General features: G+C 42.2%; 1 long non-coding RNA gene across 1 annotated transcript in view; it reads right to left on the reverse strand.

Annotated features, from left to right (window-relative positions):
* The window catches only part of LOC140475936 (uncharacterized), a 348589-nt gene extending 331043 nt beyond the window's left edge, over positions 1-17546 (reverse strand). The window contains exon 1 of the long non-coding RNA XR_011960366.1: positions 17446-17546. This is a non-coding gene — a long non-coding RNA (uncharacterized lncRNA). The remainder of the gene's footprint in view (positions 1-17445) is intronic.
* Between the last annotated feature and the right edge of the window lie 1911 nt (positions 17547-19457).

Genomic DNA, 19457 nt, shown 5'->3' on the forward strand with positions numbered 1-19457 from the left:
TCCACCGACTTTTGTATCATCTGCAAACTTGCTCACCCAGCCTTCTAGCCCCTCCTCCAGGTCATTTATAAAAATGACAAACAGCAATGGTCCCAAAACAGATCCTTGCGGAACACTGCTAGTAACTGCACTCCAAGATGAACCTTTATCATCAACTACTACCCTCTGTCTTCTTCCAGCCAGCCAATTCCTAATCCAAACCTCCAACTCACCCTCAATGCCATACCTCCGTATTTTTTGCAGTAGCCTACCATGGGGAACCTTATCAAATGCCTTACTAAAATCCATATACACCACATTTACTGTTTTACCCTCGTCCATTTCCTTAGTCACCTTCTCAAAAGAATTCAATAAAGGTTTGTGAGGCATGATCTGCCCTTCACAAAACCATGCTGACTATCCTTGATCACATTATTCCTATCCAGATGTTCATAAATCCTATCCCTTACAATTCTCTCGAAGACTTTGCCCACAACAGAAGTGAGGCTCACCGGCCTATAGTTACTAGGGTTATCCCTACTCCCCTTCTTGAACAAGGGAACTACATTTGCTATCCTCCAGTCTTCTGGCACTATTCCTGTAGACAATGAGGACATAAAAATCAAGGCCAATGGCTCTGCAATCTCCTCCCTTGGTTCCCAGAGAATCCTAGGATAAATGCCATCGGGCCCAGGGGACCTATCTATTTTCACCCCTTCCAGAATTTCGAACACCTCTTCCCTACATACATCAAAGCCGTCCATTCTAATTAATTGTGAGAAGGGACTTTCAGGTTTTTGATCCAGACATGATGAAGGCAGGAGAATGCATTTCAAAATCAGAAGACCGCGTAACAGTTGGCATTCTCATAAACTTGCAGTCCTTCTTCTCCTACGCAATAGAGGTCATGGGGTTAGCAGGTAACACTCGTTGTAAGCTATGTCTGATCCAAGGTTGTGCACATGGCAACCATAGCATTGAATTCCAGCTCTAGAACTCATAGCCATACACTAACCTCTGAGGCCTTTGCAGCCCAGCAGAAAATTAGACAGAATGCTGCAGGTGCTATCAATAAATTTGTGGTAAGTTTTGTCATTTACCTAAATGATATGGATATGAATATAGGAGATATGGTTAGTAAGTTTTCAGATGACACCAAAACTAGTGGTGTGGAACATTGGAGAAGGTTATCTCAAAGTACAACGGGACCTTGATGAGATGGGCCAATGGGCTGAGGAGTGGCAGATGGAGTTTAATTTAGATAAATGTGAGGTGCTGCATTTTGGGAAAGCAAATCAGGGCAGGACTTATACACTTAATGGTAAGGTCCCAGTGAGTGTTGCTGAATAAAAAAACCTTGGAGTGCAGTTTCATAGTTCTTTGACAGTGGAGTCATGGGTAGATAGGACAGTGAACAACGCATTTGGTATGCTTTCCTTTATTAGTCAGTGCCACTTTTGGAATATTGCGTTCAATTCTGGTTTCCCTAATATAGGAGTGATGTTGTTTAACTTGAAAGTGTTCAGAAAAGATTTACAAGGATGTTGGAAGTTTGAGCTATAGGGAGATGCTGAATAAGCTGAGGCTAAGGAGTGATCTTATAGTGGTTTATAAAATCATGAGGACATTGATAGGGTGAAAAACCAACGTCTTTTTCCCAGGGTAGGGGAGTCCAAAACTAGAGGTCATAGGTTTAAAGTGAGAGGGGCAAGATTTAAATGGGACCTGAGGGGCAACATTTTCATGCAGACGGTGGTGCATTTATGGAATGAGTTGCCAGAGGAAGAAGTGGAGGCTAGTACAATTACAACCTTTAAAAGGCACATGAACAGGAAGGGGTCTGACAGATAGAGACCAAATGCTGGCAAATGGTACTAGGTTAATTTAGGTTATTTGGTCAGCATGAACGAGTTGGAGCAAAAGTTCTGTTTCCATGCTGTACAATTCCATGATTCTCTAACAAGCTATCAAACAGGAAGTGAAGAAAGAATATAACTCTTCACTCTGCAAGTCATTAGTGTCTTGGTATTGCCTGCAAGTGTGGTGGAGGCAAGTTCAAAAGAGACATTAGATTATGTGCAACATTAGGTGATGTTGCAGCTGTACAGGACTTTGGTTAGGCCACATTTGGAGTACTGTGTGCAGTTCTGGTCGCCTCACTTTAGGAAAGATGTGGAAGCTTTGGAGAGGGTGCAGAGAAGATTTACCAGGATGTTGCCTGGAATGGAGAGTAGGTCGTACGAGGATAGGTTGAGAGTTCTCGGCCTTTTCTCGTTGGAACGGCGAAGGATGAGGGGTGACTTGATCGAGGTTTATAAGATGATCAGAGGAATAGATAGAGTAGACAGTCAGAAACTTTTTCCCCGGGTACAACAGAGTGTTACAAGGGGACATAAATTTAAGGTGAAGGGTGGAAGGTATAGGGGAGATGTCAGGGGTGGGTTCTTTACCCAGAGAGTGGTGGGGGCATGGAATGCGCTGCCCGAGGGAGTGGTAGAGTCAGATTCATTGGCGACCTTTAAGCGGCATTTGGATAGGTACATGGATGGGTGCTTAATCTAGGATAGAAGTTCGGCACAACATCGTGGGCCGAAGGGCCTGTTCTGTGCTGTATTGTTCTATGTTCTATGTTCTATTATTATTTGAATAATAAACATTATGCCGGGTTACGGTCAAAAGGCAGGAGAATATAAATTAAGTCAAAAGGCTCATTTGGAGGGTCATTGCAGACAGAATGCACCAATGGCTTCCTTCTGCATCATAACAATCCTGATATTCTTGAGAAATGGCTCACTTTCAGTTTAGCAAAACGTAGATAATGGAATAGCATAGGGTCAGCGCTATTTCTAAACTATGGATGGTCTATATTAATTATCCATATCATGGAATAAGAAACTGCACAATCTAATCAAATTAGCTGATAATACAAAACAGGTAAGAAAGCAAGTTATAAGGAGGGTACAGTGACTTGGCAAAAGATTTAGATAGGCCAAATGAATGTGAAAAAAAATGTGAGAATGAAAAGTCGGAATAACATGGGAAAATGTGAGGATGCGTACTTTGTTGTAGTAATATCCTTCTGGCAAGAAAATTGGAAAGATATGTTGAAAAAAAATAAAGAACAGAGAATAGGGAACATCTGAAACAAAAAAAGAAGTTGCTAAAGAAATTCAGCAGGTCTGGCAGAATCCGTGGAGGAAAAGCAGAGTTAAAGTTTCAAGACCAATGACCCTTCTTCAGAATTATAACAAAATAGATTGTTGACACAATTACATTATTTCAATGACATAAAACTGCAGAATGATGTAACTTAGATGAACAGAGGTGTTTAAACCACAAAAAACATCTGTGGAAAACTCAACAGGTCAGGTGAAATCTACAGACAAAACATTTCTTGATGAGTTATCATTTCTTGATGAGATTTTAAGCGACTGGAAAGGAGGGGCAGAATGAACAGGGAATGAAATCAGTGATGGGGTAGAGATTAAATAACAAAAGATTTCAAGATGCAACAACCAAAAAGAGCAATAATGGATATAGTGAACCAACAAAGTTTGTGTTCAAATGAGGTTGGATAGAGCTCTTAAGGATAGTGGAATCAACGGTTATTGGGATAAGGCAGGAACAGGATACTGATTGATGATGATCAGCCATGATCATAATGAATGGTGGTGCTGGCTCGAAGGGCAGAATGGCCTACTCCTGCATCTATTGTCTATAAATGCTTCACAAAAACCATAGAAATAGATTTTTTTTTTAAATGGGAAAAAGATCAACCAAGCAAAAAAAAGGAGGATAGAAAGGGGGGAGAAAAGATATGGAGTGGGTGTTCCCAATGCAAAACATGGTCAGCAAAGATGGCCCCATCAGCCCGTGCACTGTACAAATGACCCCCCGTACCATCAACCAGCTTGTGCCTGCATATGTGCACATGATGTCAGCAACCACACGGGCAGATAAAGCAAGAGCGATAATGGGCAGAAACCTGCATTTGGCACGTGTATCTCTATACCTGTTAAAAATCAAGGTTTAAAAAGCATCAAATGCATTTTTACACAAATTAATTGTTAAAAACTACAAACAGTAATATTGTTGAGGAATCATGTATTGTATGGGTTGTGCACTTGCTGAGTCTGGTACCTGCAAGGGTGGCTTGGTGGTTAGCATCGCTGCCTCGTAGTGCCAGGGACCCAGGTTCGATTCCAGCCTCTGGCAACTGTCTGTGTGGAGTTTGCACATCCTCTCTGCATCTACCTGGGTTTCTTCCAGGTGCTCTGGTTTCCTCCATAGCTGTGCAGGTTAGGTGGATTGGCCATGGGAAATGCAGGGTTGTAGGGATGTAGGTCTGGTGAGATGGTCTTCAGAGGGTCAGTGTGGGTTTGTGGGCAGCACGGTGGCGCAGTGGTTAGCACTGCTGCCTCACAGCGCCTGAGACCCGGGTTCAATTCCCGCCTCAGGTGACTGACTGTGTGGCGTTTGCACGTTCTCCCAGTGTCTGCGTGGGTTTTCTCTGGGTGGTCCGGTTTCTTCCCACAGTCCAAAGATGTGCAGGTTAGGTGAATTGGTCATGCTAAATTGCCCGTAGTATTAGATAAGGGGTAAATATAGGGGCATGGGTGGGTTGCGCTTCGGCGGGTTGGTGTGGGCTTGTTGGGCCGAAGGGCCTGTTTCCACGCTGTAATGTAATCTAATTCTGTCCTGATTCTTTTCACAGTGTCATTGGATTGATGCCATTCTTCGAAGAAGTGGCTCCTGAGAACGAAATTGCCAAGCCTTTTATATGAATTGGGCACTTTGACACAGGTATCCTCAAGTAATATGCCATTCTCACCATGAGACACCATTTCTGACTTGGAACCTCACCTCACAGCTTTATCTTCAGACTGTCCTATGAACATACGGGCAGCACCACCTTTCTGCCACTAGCTACCATGCTGTAACTTAGCAGTGATATAGCATTGCCACATTGTGTTTGTGTGTGTGATTTGTCATTACACCACAAAATGGTGGTATTGATAATAAATGCAACAGAATAAAAAGGTGTAGAACAATATGGAGGCACAGATGATGATACAAAGTTGTTTTACTCAATGTTGAGCCTAGCAGGCTTATGGATTGGTAAGTTATACCTGTAGACTAAATGGCTGAGTCCTGCAAAGCCACCACCCAGTCTGCATTTGGTTTATCCAAAGTACAGAAGATGCTATCCCAAGCAGCAAACACAATATACTGAATTGACTCTCAAGTATAAGTAAGTTACTGTTGCACTTGGAAGGAGTATTTTGGTCTTATACAGTTAGAGAGAGGAGATGAAAAGCCATCTATTTCATCTCCTACACTAGGACAGAAAGATGGTACATGGAAGGGAGGGAGGTGCACAGGTTAATTAAGTATTAGATTAGGGTGTTGGAGAGAGAATAGTCCTTTTGAGATGCTGAATGGGGAAAGCAGGGCAGATGTGTTTACTGTTGCATCATGCTAGAGCTGTTATAAATAGTAAAGGATGATCCAATGAATAAGGAGGATCGAGTAGCAATGGGAAAAAAGGGGACTCTTTCATAGTTTTGTGATGGAAGGGACAAGAGCAAAACCGCCTGAATTAGATTGGGCACTTTGGAGGGTCCAGTCAATCATGCTACAAAAGAATCCTCAGTTAAGGATAAAAGAAGAATGTTAGAAGTGCTGGTGGGAAGGTAACATCATTGCAACACATGTGATAGAATTAGAGAAACTGAGATAATGGAATTGGGCCTTTACAAGGTGCAGAGTATGATGGAATGTAGTCGAGGAAGCTGTTAATGTCCATGGGTTTGTGGGGAACATTAAAAGTCCATCTCCAGAAATGAAGTCAAGGAAAGGAAGAGTCAGACATGGACCAAGTGAAGGTGAAGGAATGGTGGACACTGGAAACAAAGTCAATAAAATGTTCCAGTGGAGCAGAAGGTGGTAGCAATGCAATCATCAATGTTGTGTTAATGAGAGGAAGGAGGGGCACTGAGTGGAACCAGAATATTTCTTGTTCCAAGCGGCTGTTGCTGGTGAATGGAGACTGGTTAGGCCTCTGTTTAAGGAATAAGCAGAGAGCTGTGTGTCAATCGAGCAATGGATGGAAGTGGAAAGTATCTGGACATCTCTGTACTTGAATCATAGAATGTTAGTGTACAAATAATTAGGAAGGCAAATTGAATAGGACATAGAACATAGAACATTACAGCACAGTACAGGCCCTTCGGCCCTCGATGTTGCGCCGCCCTGTCACACTAATCTGAAGCCCATCCCACCTACACTATTCCATGTACGTCCTTATGCCTGTCCAATGACGACTTAAATGAACTTAAACTTGGTGAATCTACTACCGTTGCAGGCAAAGCATTCCAAACCCTTACTACTCTGAGTAAAGAAACTACCGCTGACATCTGTCTTATACCTATCTCCCTTCACTTTAAAATTGTGTCTCCTCGTGTTTGCCGTTCCCATTCTTGAAAAAAAGGGTGGACAGGGACAGCCTATCTATCCCTCTGATTATCTTGTATGTCTCTATTAAGTCACCTCTCAACCTTCTTCTCTCTAACGAGAACAGCCTCAAGGCCCTCAGCCTTTCCTCATAAGATATTCCTTCCATACCAGACAACATCCTCGTAAATCTCCTCTGCACCCTTTCCAAAGCTTCCACATCCTTTTTATAATGCGGTGACCAGAACTGGACACAATACTCCAAGTGTGGCCGTACCAGAGCTTTGTACAGCTGCAGCATAACCTCCTGGTTCTGGAACTCAATCTCTCTATTAATAAAGGCAAAAACACTGTATGTCTTCTTAACAACCCTGTAATCTGGGTGGCAACTTTCAGGGATCTGTGTACATGGACACCGAGATCTCTCTGCTCATCTGCACTCCCAAGAATCTTACCATTAGCCCAGTACTTTGCATTCCGATTATTCCGTCCAAAGTGCATCACCTCACACTTGTCCACATTAAACTCCATTCGCCACCTCTCAGCCCAGCTCTGCATCCTATCTATGTCTCTCTGCAACCTACTACATCCTTCATCACTATCCACAACTCCACCGACTTTAGTGTCGTCTGCAAATTTACTAACCCACCCTTCTAAGCCCTCATCCAGGTCATTATGAAAATGACGAACAGCAGTGGATCCAACACCGACCCTTGCAGTACACCGCTAGTAACTGGACACCAAGATGAACATGTTCCATCAACTACAACCCTCTGTTTTCTTTCAGCAAGCCAATTACTGATCCAAACTGCTATGTCTCCCACAATCCCATTCCTCCGCATTTTGTATAATAGCCTACTATGAGGAACCTTATCGAATGCCTTGCTGAAATCCATAGGCACCACATTAACCGGTTTACTCTCATCTACCTGTTTGTTCACTTTGTCAAAAATGTCAATAAGATTCGTTAGGCACGACCTACCCTTCACAAAACCGTGCTGACTGTCCCTGATCAGATTATTCTTTTCTAGATGGTTATAAATCCTATCTCTTATAACCTTTTCCAGCACTTTACCAACTGAAGTGAGACTCACTCATCTGTAATTACCAGGGTTGTCTCTACTACCCTTTTTGAACAAGGGAACCACATTTGCTATCCTCCAGTCCTCAGGCACTATTCCTGTAGTCAATGATGATTTGAAGATCAATGCCAAAGGCTCAGCAATCTCTTCCCTTGCTTCCCAGAGGATCCTAGGATAGATCCCATCCAGCCCAGGGGACTTGTCTATTTTCACACTCTGCAGTATTTCTAATACCTCTTCCTTGTGAACCTCAATCTCTTCTAGTCTAGATGCAAGTATCTCTATCTTCCTCGCCAACATTTTCATTTTCTATAGTGAACATTGTTGAAAAATATTTATTTAGTGCTTCCCCTATCTCCTGTGACTCCACACACAGCTTCCCACTATTATCCTTGATTGGCCCTAATTTAACTCTCATCATTCTTTTATTCCTGACATACCTATGCAAAGCCTTAGGGTTAGCCCTGATCCTATCTGCCAACAACTTCTCATGTCTCCTCCTGGCTCTTCTGAGCTCTCTTTTTAGGTCTTTCCTGACTTCCTTGTAACCCTCAAGCCCCCTGAGTTTTCACATTTTGTCCTAACATAAGCCTTCTTCTTCTTCTTGACCAGGGATTCCACTCCCTTAGTAAATCACAGCTCACACATTCTATATCTTCCTCCCTGCCTGGCAGGTACATACTTATCTAGGACACACAGGAGCTGTTCCTTGAATAAGCTCCACATTTCTAATGTGCTCATCCCCTGCAGTTTCCTTCCCCATTCTATGCTTCCTAAATCTTTCCTAATTGCATCGTAATTTCCCTTCCCCCAGCTGTAACTCTTGCTCAGTGGAGTACACCTATCCCTTTCCATCACTAAAGTAAACCTGACAGAATTGTGATCGCTGTCCCCAAAGTGCTCACCTACTTCCAAACCTAACACCTGGCCAGGCTCGTTACCCAGTACTAAATCTAAAGTGGCTTCGCCCCTTGTAGGCCTGTCTACATACTGTGTCAGGAAACCCTCCTGCACACATTGGACAAAAACTGAACCTTCTATAGTACTCATACTGAAGTGATCCCAGTCAATTATTTGGATAGTTGAAGTCCCCCATGACAACTACTCTGCCTCTCTCACTCCTATCGAGAATGTTGCTCATTATTATAAGGTGAATGAAATAGAAAAGTAAAGAAATCATCCTTCAACTATACTGTGCTCAGCTTTGGTTTCTCTACTTACAGAGGAATACACTTACATTGGAAACCGTTCATGGAAGGTTCACATGACTGATTTCTGAGGTGAAGGGTTTATCATATGAGGAAAGGTTGAGCAGGTTGGCCTGTATACATCAGAGTTTAGAAGAATGAGAGATGATCTTACTAAAACATAACAGATTCTGATAGGCTTTGACAAGAATGCTTCCCCTCATGAGAGAACCTAGAGCTGGAGAGCTCAGATTAAAATTATTGGCTCTTGCATTTAAGAAGTGAATGAGCAGGAATCCCTTTTCTCCAAGGGCTTTTTTGGAATTCTTTGGAATCCTGTTCCACAGAAAGCATGTGTAGCTGGGCCGTTATATGTTGGTTTGCTGGGTTCTGAGATTGCTGTTAAGTCCAACATGTGATCAGCAGACTATGTCACATGTACAGTAGGTGAACTTTGAAGGACCTGGTATGTGGAGGCTTGACAGGGTTTGTCATGTTCTGGGGGTAGGGACATTCTTGGCTCCAGAGCAGGGGAAAGGGGATCAATCTGACAGTGGCAGAACAGGTGGTTAAGTCTGCAGCAGAGAAGAGAGGTGTTGGATCTGGAGAGGGAGAAGGGGGATCAGGTCCAGAGCATTGGAAGTGGGGAAGTGTCAGGTCTGATGGTGGGGCAGGTCTGATGGGTCCACAGCGGAGGGGAATTGATAACCCATTCAGTTAGATAGTGAAACCATCATAGTGGTTGTCCCTGTAAAAGAGAATCCTGAAGCCACAGGTTTGCTGGAAGCTTTAATGTAATTGGTAAAATCAGATACAGATACATGGAGGAAGATACAGTATAAGGAGTTTAGTCTAACTGTGACACATTAATGAGACACAGTATAAATAACTAATAATTTTAGAATATAATTATCCAGATAATTTACCAGAGGCTGTTGGCAATCTTTCCCAATTATTCCCTGCAGTTTAGTGATGTCACCCTGTCATAGTTCTTTAGGCTAAAGGGATTAAAGGGTATGGGGAGAAAGCAGGAACAAGTTACTGAGTTGAATGATCAACTACGATTGTCGGAGCAGGAACAAAGGGCCAAGCAGTCTACTCCTGTTCCTGTTTCTCTGCGTTTCAAGGGCAGGCACTTGATCATTGCCCCATGTGCCTCGGCTCATCTGCTCCCATCTCTATATCTACCAACACAAAGTATGATCTTTCTGTGTCATTCCCTGTAATCAGTCAGGTTGTCCATCTTATGTCATTCACATATATTGCAAACAGATGGGGCTCTGTAACACATCTCTGCAGAGTCCAACTGATTACTTTTTCTCAAGCAAAACAATTTCCATTTAATCACATTATGTTACTAAGCTAATTTGCAATTCATTTAAACAATTTATCATCCATAAAGTGTAATTTGTCCCTCCACTAGGGACATTTTATTGCATTAAATGTGCCATACAAGTGCAAATTATTATTGTTGTAAGATCACATAAGAAACTTGGTTGAACATGGCTTGAAAATCTAAATAGCTCTAACGATTAGATTATTCCCAGTTAGTAGCTTAGTCAACATTATAAAAATATTCTGTAGGTATGTAAAGCATGTTCGACTCCTAAAACATTCAAATCTGCTTTCTGTATTACTAGTGTTTTTTTGGGTGTTCCTTTATAGATCATTTAAAATGTCCTTCACGTTTTCCTTATTGTCGGTGTCATGTCAATATGCTACCATCACATTGTTCATGTTTTGTCCTCATCTTTTCACTATGCGATCTTTATTTGTTGTCTTCCACTCTTCAGATTCTGCTCCTGTCCTAACTGATATCAAACAAATTAACTCTTACTTTCCTCTTTAAGACTAGTGTTTTTTTTAAGATAAGCCTTCAATATTCTCGGGTCTTAACCCTAGTGACAATGGTTGCCAGGAGTAGCAAGCCAATCAGAACAACATCTTCAGGTTCCAAATGCCCTACTCCTTGGGGATCCAGTGGTGAGCAGGTCAGTGATTTTTACCTTCTTGTCACAGGCTGGGGTTCAAGGTGGGCAGGAATTGATTTGCAGAAGCAAGTCCCTCCCATTCATATATCCAACTTAGGACACAGTTTTGGGGCAAATGAAGGTGAGTGGTGTTCTGGGACAGCAGTGGCAAATGTGGTGGGGGTTGGAGTATGGAAAAATGCTGGGTGCGGTTGTGATGTGGCAAGGTGTGTGGCAGGGCAGTGGTGTTGATGGTATGGAGGAGCAGGGTAAGGACACTGGAGAAGGTGGCAACAAGCACACAAATTGCCTCCTGACACGGAGGAAGCTACCATCAGAGCGATGGTGTCAAGATAGTCTGCACCTCTCCTGGGAGGGGGGCATAAATGAGCTGTGTTTCGTGCTGCAGTAGACCCAAAGGAGCTGGCTGAAAGTCAGAGTCAGTGATATTGAATTGAGACTGAATTCCTACATCTGTGGATCTATGGTCCATCAATGAATCAGCAGTGGACTCAAACAATAAGAAAGAAGGGTATAGAACAGAATAGAAGAGAAAAGCAATTCATTGTCACATGTACTTTTACATGAAAAATACAACAAAAAAATTTATAAGTCACCCCACCACAGCACCTACAACAATGACAGAAGTCATTCATAATAATTAAAAAAAGGAAAATTAAGACAAAGATCATCACAGTTCAGTTAATGGCTCCTGGGTTCAGCGAAAGCTTGTTTCAGAACAATGGAATACCCTGCAGCTGCAGCCAGGATGAGACTGCCACTGCAGGCCGCTGGATACTATACCAGAAACCTCCACTAAGAAGATCGCTATGTCAGGCCAAAACCGGCACTCCCGGACAAGATCGCCTGGCCAGCCGCTGTCTGCAAATCAAACATTGTCACTCAGTGATGCAGATGTAGCAGCAATGACTTAGAGGCAAATGCTGGCCAAAATCATCGCATCGCTCATGAAATTTCAAAGGGCGCTATACGACAAGGGGAAGCTCACTTCGTGTTATGTCTTGCAAGTATATTGCTGTACTTACCAAATGCAATGAAACATTGAATGATTGGTGTAGATCTGGGTTGGAAGGGTGTATGAGCACAGAAAACACTCTCATTTTGATATAACGTGTAGGTTACTCAGCCAAGTAAGTATCTCACCCTCACTGAGTTGAGGTACATACCAAGGCCAGAGTCTTGGTGGAGCAGACAACAGAACTCCCTGAGGATAAGGTTCTGTTGCTTGGATGGGTCTGAAGAGGAGGATAGGGCAGTATAGTCCAGCCAGAGTATGCCATATCATCCTGGAATGCTATCGTCTCCACAACTGGACAATGAGACAATGGGATAGATGCTGAGGAACTGGGGAAAGGAACTGTCATCCAAAGAGGAAGAAGATGAGAACATTGCGGAGGAGACAGCTCTCCTTGTACATGGCAGAGTTCAGCTGCATTGGGTCACTCAGGGCCTAAAAGACACTCAGTACCTGTAGATGGGAGCTGGGTGCAAAGACCGTCATAGAGACTGTAGATTAGTCAGTGGTCATGATGCCAGTATTTAGTTTGCATTGTGGGGGTAAATTGCTGCCTCTAATCATGTTGATTATCTGCTTTTCTGGCTGTGAATAAAAGCTCATGTTTGGAATTGTATGTCCCTTTACTTGTATGTAATATTTCCTTATTACACAATGACAAATTGCCTGTCTCCAATGCGCATTGGGGGCACAGTAGCAGTGACTTAGTGAGGATGATTAGATAGGATGTCGCTAAGGACAGGAAAACGTCATGGCCTAATGGTTAGACAGCAACCAGAGTGAGAGAATGATACGTTACATGTGACGGAGTGTCTGCCATGCCATCTAGTAATGTGAGCAGTGTGGCTTTGCGGCTGCTGCTTGTGAGGGGATACACTGCATTCTCAACATTTCTCTGAATACCCAGTGGCCTCTCAAATACAGCGTGGACACAAATATTTCTGGTTTTTCAACAGATACCTGTTGAATGGGAAGTTGCTCCAGCTATGGCATCTGGTAAGATAGAATTAGTATTGGGCAAGAGGGGGCTTTAGAGGTGAGTTATTGAGGCAGGTTTGGTAAGGTATGAGCAATTTCACTGGAACCTGTGGCGAAATACCCTCCAAAAAATTCAAAGCAACTGATATTTAACCAAAAATGTTAATGCTCAGCCAGTAGAATGGTGTTTATGTTTACTGATGTTCCTGTACATTACATATGGGCGGCACGGTGGCACAGTGGTTAGCACTGCTGCCTCACAGCGCCAGAGATCCGGGTTCAATTCCCACCTCAGGCGACTGACTGTGTGGAGTTTGCACGTTCTCCCCGTGTCTGCGTGGGTTTCCTCCGGGTGCTCCGGTTTCCTCCCACACTCCAAAGATGTGCAGGCAAGGTGAATTGGCCATGCTAAATTGCCCGTAGTGTTAGGTAAGGGGTAGATGTAGATGTAGATGTAGGGGTATGGGTGGGTTACGCTTTGGCGGGGCGGTGTGGACTTGTTGGGCCGGAGGGCCTGTTTCCACACTGTAAGTAATCTAATCTAATCTAATATACATGGCTGACCGAACACAATTAGGCTTGATAGTTCAGTTCCAGCAGTTCAATATCTCTGCTAACTGCCTTTGTACCTAGCTAATGGGACTGGAAGTGTGGGCACTTCACATTCCCCAGGATTTCATACTTATCTTTTGTGGCTTTTTGTTTCAATTCCAATGGATTAAAATATGCAATGTACAGTGATATAAACTGGGATCACCATCTTTACCTGTAATCTCAAATTACTTCTGGTTTCTGAGTTTTCGATGTCATTGTTTTACATTTCAATTCATATTTCCAGTCAATGGATTAAAAAGCAGGATTTTACATAAAATAGCAGTAGATGTGATCTATAAGGACTTCAGTAAGGCGTTCGACAAGGTGGTGGTGGAAGGTTGTTTTTCAGACTGGAGGCCTGTGACCAGTGGAGTGCCACAAGGATCGGTGCTGGGTCCTCTACTTTTTGTCATTTACATAAATGATTTGGATGCGAGCATAAGAGGTACAGTTAGTAAGTTTGCAGATGACACCAAAATTGGAGGTGTAGTGGACAGCGAAGAGGGTTACCTCAGATTACAACAGGATCTTGACCAGATGGGCCAATGGGCTGAGAAGTGGCAGATGGAGGTTAATTCAGATAAATGCGAGGTGCTGCATTTTGGGAAAGCAAATCTTAGCAGGACTTATACACTTAATGGTAAGGTCCTAGGGAGTGTTGCTGAACAAAGAGAACTTGGAGTGCAGGTTCATAGCTCCTTAAAAGTGGAGTCACAGGTAGATAGGATAATGAAGAAGGCGTTTGGTATGCTTTCCTTTATTGGTCATAGTATTGAGTACAGGAGTTGGGAGGTCATGTTGCGGCTGTACAGGACATTGGTTAGGCCAATGTTGGAATATTGCGTGCAATTCTGGTCTCATTCCTATCGGAAAGATGTTGTGAAACTTGAAAGGGTTCAGAAAAGATTTACAAGGATGTTGCCAGGGTTGGAGGATCTGAGCTACAGGGAGAGGTTGAACAGGCTGGGGCTGTTTTCCCTGGAGCGTCGGAGGCTGAGGGGTGACCTTATAGAGGTTTACAAAATTATGAGGAGCATGGATAGGATAAATAGGTAAAGTCTTTTCCCTGGGGTCGGGGAGTCCAGAACGAGAGGGCATAGGTTTAGGGTGAGATGGGAAAGATATAAAAGAGACCTAAGGGGCAACGTTTTCATGCAGAGGGTGGTACGTGTATGGGAATGAGCTGCCAGAGGATGTGGTGGAGGCTGGTACAATTGCAACATTTCAGAGGCATTTGGATGGGTATATGAATAGGAAGGGTTTGGAGTGATATGGGCCGGGTGCTGGCAGGTGGGACTAGATTGGGTTGGGATATCTGGTCGGCATGGACAGGTTGGACCAAAGGGTCTGTTTCCATGCTGTACATCTCTATGGACTCTATAATTTCATTCAATAGGCACAGCACCTCTCCAGCACCCCTCCACCAATTTGATCTAGCCCTCCAGGTTACTGACTGTTTTCTGTAAGCATAGAAAGGAACACTGAAAATCCAACTGTTCAGCACCTTTTAAATGACCAGCAGGCAGCTTCCCTAACTGCTAATTGTCTTACAAGAAGAAATGCAAACTAAACTATTTAAAAGGATAGGTAAGGCCAACTCACAAAACATTGCTTGTAACTAGCTATTAACAGTGTTGTCAACATTTTATGAGAGATAAATAATTTTACAATGGAACTATGAAAAAGAAATTATATAGTATGCTCCTATATGGTTAGGAGGGCACAATTTCAATTGTTTAATTCTGCTGAAATAAGACATTTAAGCATTTACACATTTAAAACAAGCTTGTATTTTGAAAAGACACGGTGCTTGCCACTGACCTCAAAGGATTTTGCCCACAACGATTAAGTGATCTGTATGACGACATGATTTCAGGTAACATTTGACACCAAATCAGACAATTCCAGAATTCCAGTAGCAATGAAAACAACCAATTACAGTGCGATATCTCACAGAATGTAAAGCAGAAAATTAAAAGTACTGACTGCCTTTGTTTTTAATTTATAATTTCAGGAAGCAAAATGGATGACGATAATTGGATTCACATAGGAACCAACTACCATAAGCTATAAAAAGTAAATTAGTTTAAATATAGAATCCTTTATAATAATCAAGATATGCCACTAACATAAAATTACTTTTTCAGAGTCAGTGACGTTATATAGAAATAATTAGCACACAGTTTTAAAAATACAATTAAAATTTCATTCACCAACAGGTAACATTTTCAAGAATGTTAACAACAAAGCTAACAGCAAGAAGAAGATTGCTTTGGGATTTCAATCTAGGTCTGAAGTAAAGGTTGAAGAGGAAACTCATCAGTATAATTTCTAAAGAAGCTTAGAATCAATTAAACAAAACTTCGCATTTCCATATTAATCTCCAAATTTGTGAATTGTAGAATTTGCTATCAGTTTCAGCTTCACTACCACATGCTAAAATTTTCATTAAAATCCATACTGAAATTAATTAGTATCTTGTGGGGTTGATCCTTATTATTAATGCTTATACAGCTGCAGAGAAGCAGAGGGAGAAGAAGGGATTACTGAGCTTTGCAAATAATAAGGAGAAAGTTTCAGAAAAGGGGAAATATATTCATTAATTTGTGGAATCTTAATAGTGTTCACATCTTTTAATACTTGCATTTATAGCTCCAACAAGTAGCTCTAAAGACTTCCAAAAATAGTGTGGAGCAGTGGGGAAGTCAGAGATCCTAATTAGAAATAAAAGGCACAGTAAGATTGGAACAAGATTCAGGTTTGGGCCAATTATTGCTGAAAATGTGTTGCTGGAAAAGCGCAGCAGGTCAGGCAGCATCCAAGGAACAGGAGAACCGACGTTTCGGGCATCAGCCCTTCTTCCGGAAGAAGGGCTGATGCCCAAAACGTCGATTCTCCTGCTCCTTGGATGCTGCCTGACCTGCTGAGTTTTTCCAGCAACACATTTTTAGCTCTGATCTCCAGCATCTGCAGTCCTCACTTTCTCCTTGGGCCAATTATTGTCAAGTAACATTTGTGGCACAGAAGTCCCATGCAATGATCACTTGCAACCAGAGATATAACTAACCATCATTCCTTGTCATTTAGTAGTATTACTATTGCTGAATCTCCACCATCAATATCCTGAGCAGAAACTGAACAAATCTTATAAATATTCTGGCTACAACAGCACTTTGAATTCTACATTGAGTAACATATTTTCTAACTCCCCTAACTGTACCTCATTTTCTTAAGGGACAAGTCAGGACTGTGATAAAAGGGCAGCATGGTGGCTCAGTGGTTAGCACTGCTGCCTCACAGCACCAGGATCCCAAGTTCAATTCCAGCAATGGGACCTAACCTTGGGTGACTGTCTGTGTGGAGTTTGCACATTCTCCCTGTGTCTACGTGGGTTTCTTCTGGGTACTCCAGTTTCCTCCCAAAGTCCAAAGATGTGAGGGTCAGGTGACTTGGCCATGCTAAATTGCCCATAGTGTTAGGTGCATTAGTCAGAGAGAAATGGGTCTGGGTGGGTTACTCTTTGGAGGGTCAGTTTGTTCTGGTTGGGCCAAAGGGCCTGTTTCCATGCTATAGGAAATCTAATCTAATACTTCTGATTCGCCTGGATGAATGCAGTTCCAATAATACCATCCAAGCCAAATCAACCTAATTACCTCAACCACATGAAACATGTCATTGATCACTGCCAAAGTGGGCAAATTGTGTGCCGTCTACAAGATGCATTGCAACAATCTGCCAAAGATCCTCTTCCAAAGCAGAATGGGAACACCAGCACTTTCATGATCCCCTCTATACCATTCCTGATCTGGAATTATTTTGCCATTTCCTCACTGTCACAAAATCAAAAATTCTGGAATTCCCTCCCTTACAGCAGTTTGGATGCACCTACACCACATACACTGAGAAATTAAAGGGAATGTTTCACTACTATCTTTTCAAGGGCAATTAGGAATAGGCAATAAATACTGTCCTTTCCACTGAATCAATGAATTAAAAACAAAAAGACTGGAGGAGACTATAATAGTCCATCCATCTGGGAAAATGGTGATGGGGTACGGCTTCTGAGCCCGGGACTTGTCCGCTCTGTCCACTTTTCATTTCTGCTCTTTTTTTCCCTGTCTCTTCTCTTTTGCTTTTCTTTTTCTTCTCTCTTTTATTTTACGTACCTCTTGTTGAAGAGTTCAGGAGCTCACATCGGTGGCAGATAGTAAGCCCAGCGTGGACCATGACAGCTGCAGCAGTGAGAGTTTGGGTGCACTGACGAGGCGGTCCTAGTGCCGACTCATGGCTGCTGCTGCTGCTGAGTCGGGTTTGGGATCCTTGCGGTGCGTGCGTCCAGCACAGGTTGATGGAGGCGACTTTCGGCCCAGTACAAGGTCCTGCGGCATCAGAGAGGTGGGCCCAAAGCTGACTCACAGCAGCAGAGGAGTGGAGTTTGGGCCGGTACAGTAACCGGCGCTGGTGGTGTCTGCATTAGTGGGTCCACAAAGATTCATAATGGCAAGTAGGTCGGTGGAGGTGAGATGGCACTGAAGAGCGGTAACTTTCGTTCCAGCAGCAAAGTGGGCTCATGCCTGACCACCAGGACCATGGCAGAGCACTTTTAACGAGAAGGGCTGTCAAGTCGAACACTTTTTTATAAAAAATTCTGCTTTTATATTCTATGTTTAGGTTTATTTTTCTGTGTTTATGTTGGCGTTGGAGAATGGCGACACTATACAACATTTTACACTATTTTGAAACAAAATATGTGACAATAAATAAAGTAAAATAAAATCTAATTTTTTGAAACAGATCTATTTTGACAATCCTGTTTTATTTTTGCTAAGTAATTAACCAGATTCTTCTTGAATTTGCCAACACTATCTATTTCTATCACTTCTGCAGGCAGGCCATTTCACTTACCAACCAACTGTACAACGTAGTTAAATCCAAACTATCTCTTTACACTTCCTTTTGTGGATTTTGATTTTTTGAACATTGCTGCTACTTTCACTACTGCTTGCATAGCATCATGTTGATTAACAACACGTTTTATTACAGAATATGAAAGAATTAAAACAGGTTTGCTGTATTTACTTTTGAATGGCAATATTTTTCAAGAGAATGATCTCTGTTAGTAACTATGTGTCGTTTTAACAAGCTATCTAACTTGGGAAAAAGTTCATACAGTGTATTTTTGCAGCTACCTTGATTGAGAGCTAGAGTGCAGCTTGGAAGCTGTCATCTTGCACAAACAGCAAAGGACATTTTTAATTAATGTAGAGAACCACTGCCAGATTATAGCAAACGATGCATGGAAACAAATTCCCACAAAGTAAAATTAATTTCCGTGGAACTGCTCCTCAAGCTAATCCTCAGACTTTTAAATCTCATGTGCAAAATCCTCCCTTCACATACTACCCTCCCCAAAAGTCCTGGAGCTTTAGAGTCATAAGCTAATATTAAGTTTTCATACTTAAGATGATCTCATAATTTTGAACCTCAGTCAGTTATTTGATTTTATGGTAAACACAGAGCAGCTTGTGTTGACAGAAAGTTAAGAAGCATGAATTCCTTCACTATTTTGGAAGATTTATGCGAGTTTAAAGTTAATTACAATTAAGATTATTGTAAGGTTGCCATCTTATTTTTACATTTAATGTGTGAGAATTGCAATAACCAAGGTATTAACTGCATGGTCTCGAGTGTTTGTTAATAAATTATGAAAACGTTATTTCAGAGCAAAAAATAAGCAAAGAGGAGATCTAAAAGATTGTGGGACAAAATGGGGAACCAAGCATAAATTACAATTGATCTCGAGGCATAAGTTGCATAAGTTGTATTTAAAGAGGGAACAGAGGAGATGTGGCTGGAAGCAGCAAAAAAGAGTTTGGAATGGTGTGATTCCAGAGCAACAACATCCCTAACTTCTTTTGTACAACCTGGAATAAACCTCTTTCTAGCCTTATCCTTTGATGCATCTGTTCTACCTGGTAAACTGCAAATATGGATTTGGGTGTCCTCCGTTCATAGTATTGATTTTCCTAAATCTGTGAGGTTTCCACCTGAATCACGAAAACATCATAGCCACCAGACAAGAAGAGAGCCATGAACAAAATATTGGACCACTGCTTTGAAGACCATATCATCCAACTTCCACAGGGCACGGATCCATTCTCGAGTTTGCTTGCACCAA

This window comes from Chiloscyllium punctatum, chromosome 4 (assembly GCF_047496795.1).
Source record: "Chiloscyllium punctatum isolate Juve2018m chromosome 4, sChiPun1.3, whole genome shotgun sequence".
Lineage (NCBI taxonomy): Eukaryota > Metazoa > Chordata > Chondrichthyes > Orectolobiformes > Hemiscylliidae > Chiloscyllium > Chiloscyllium punctatum.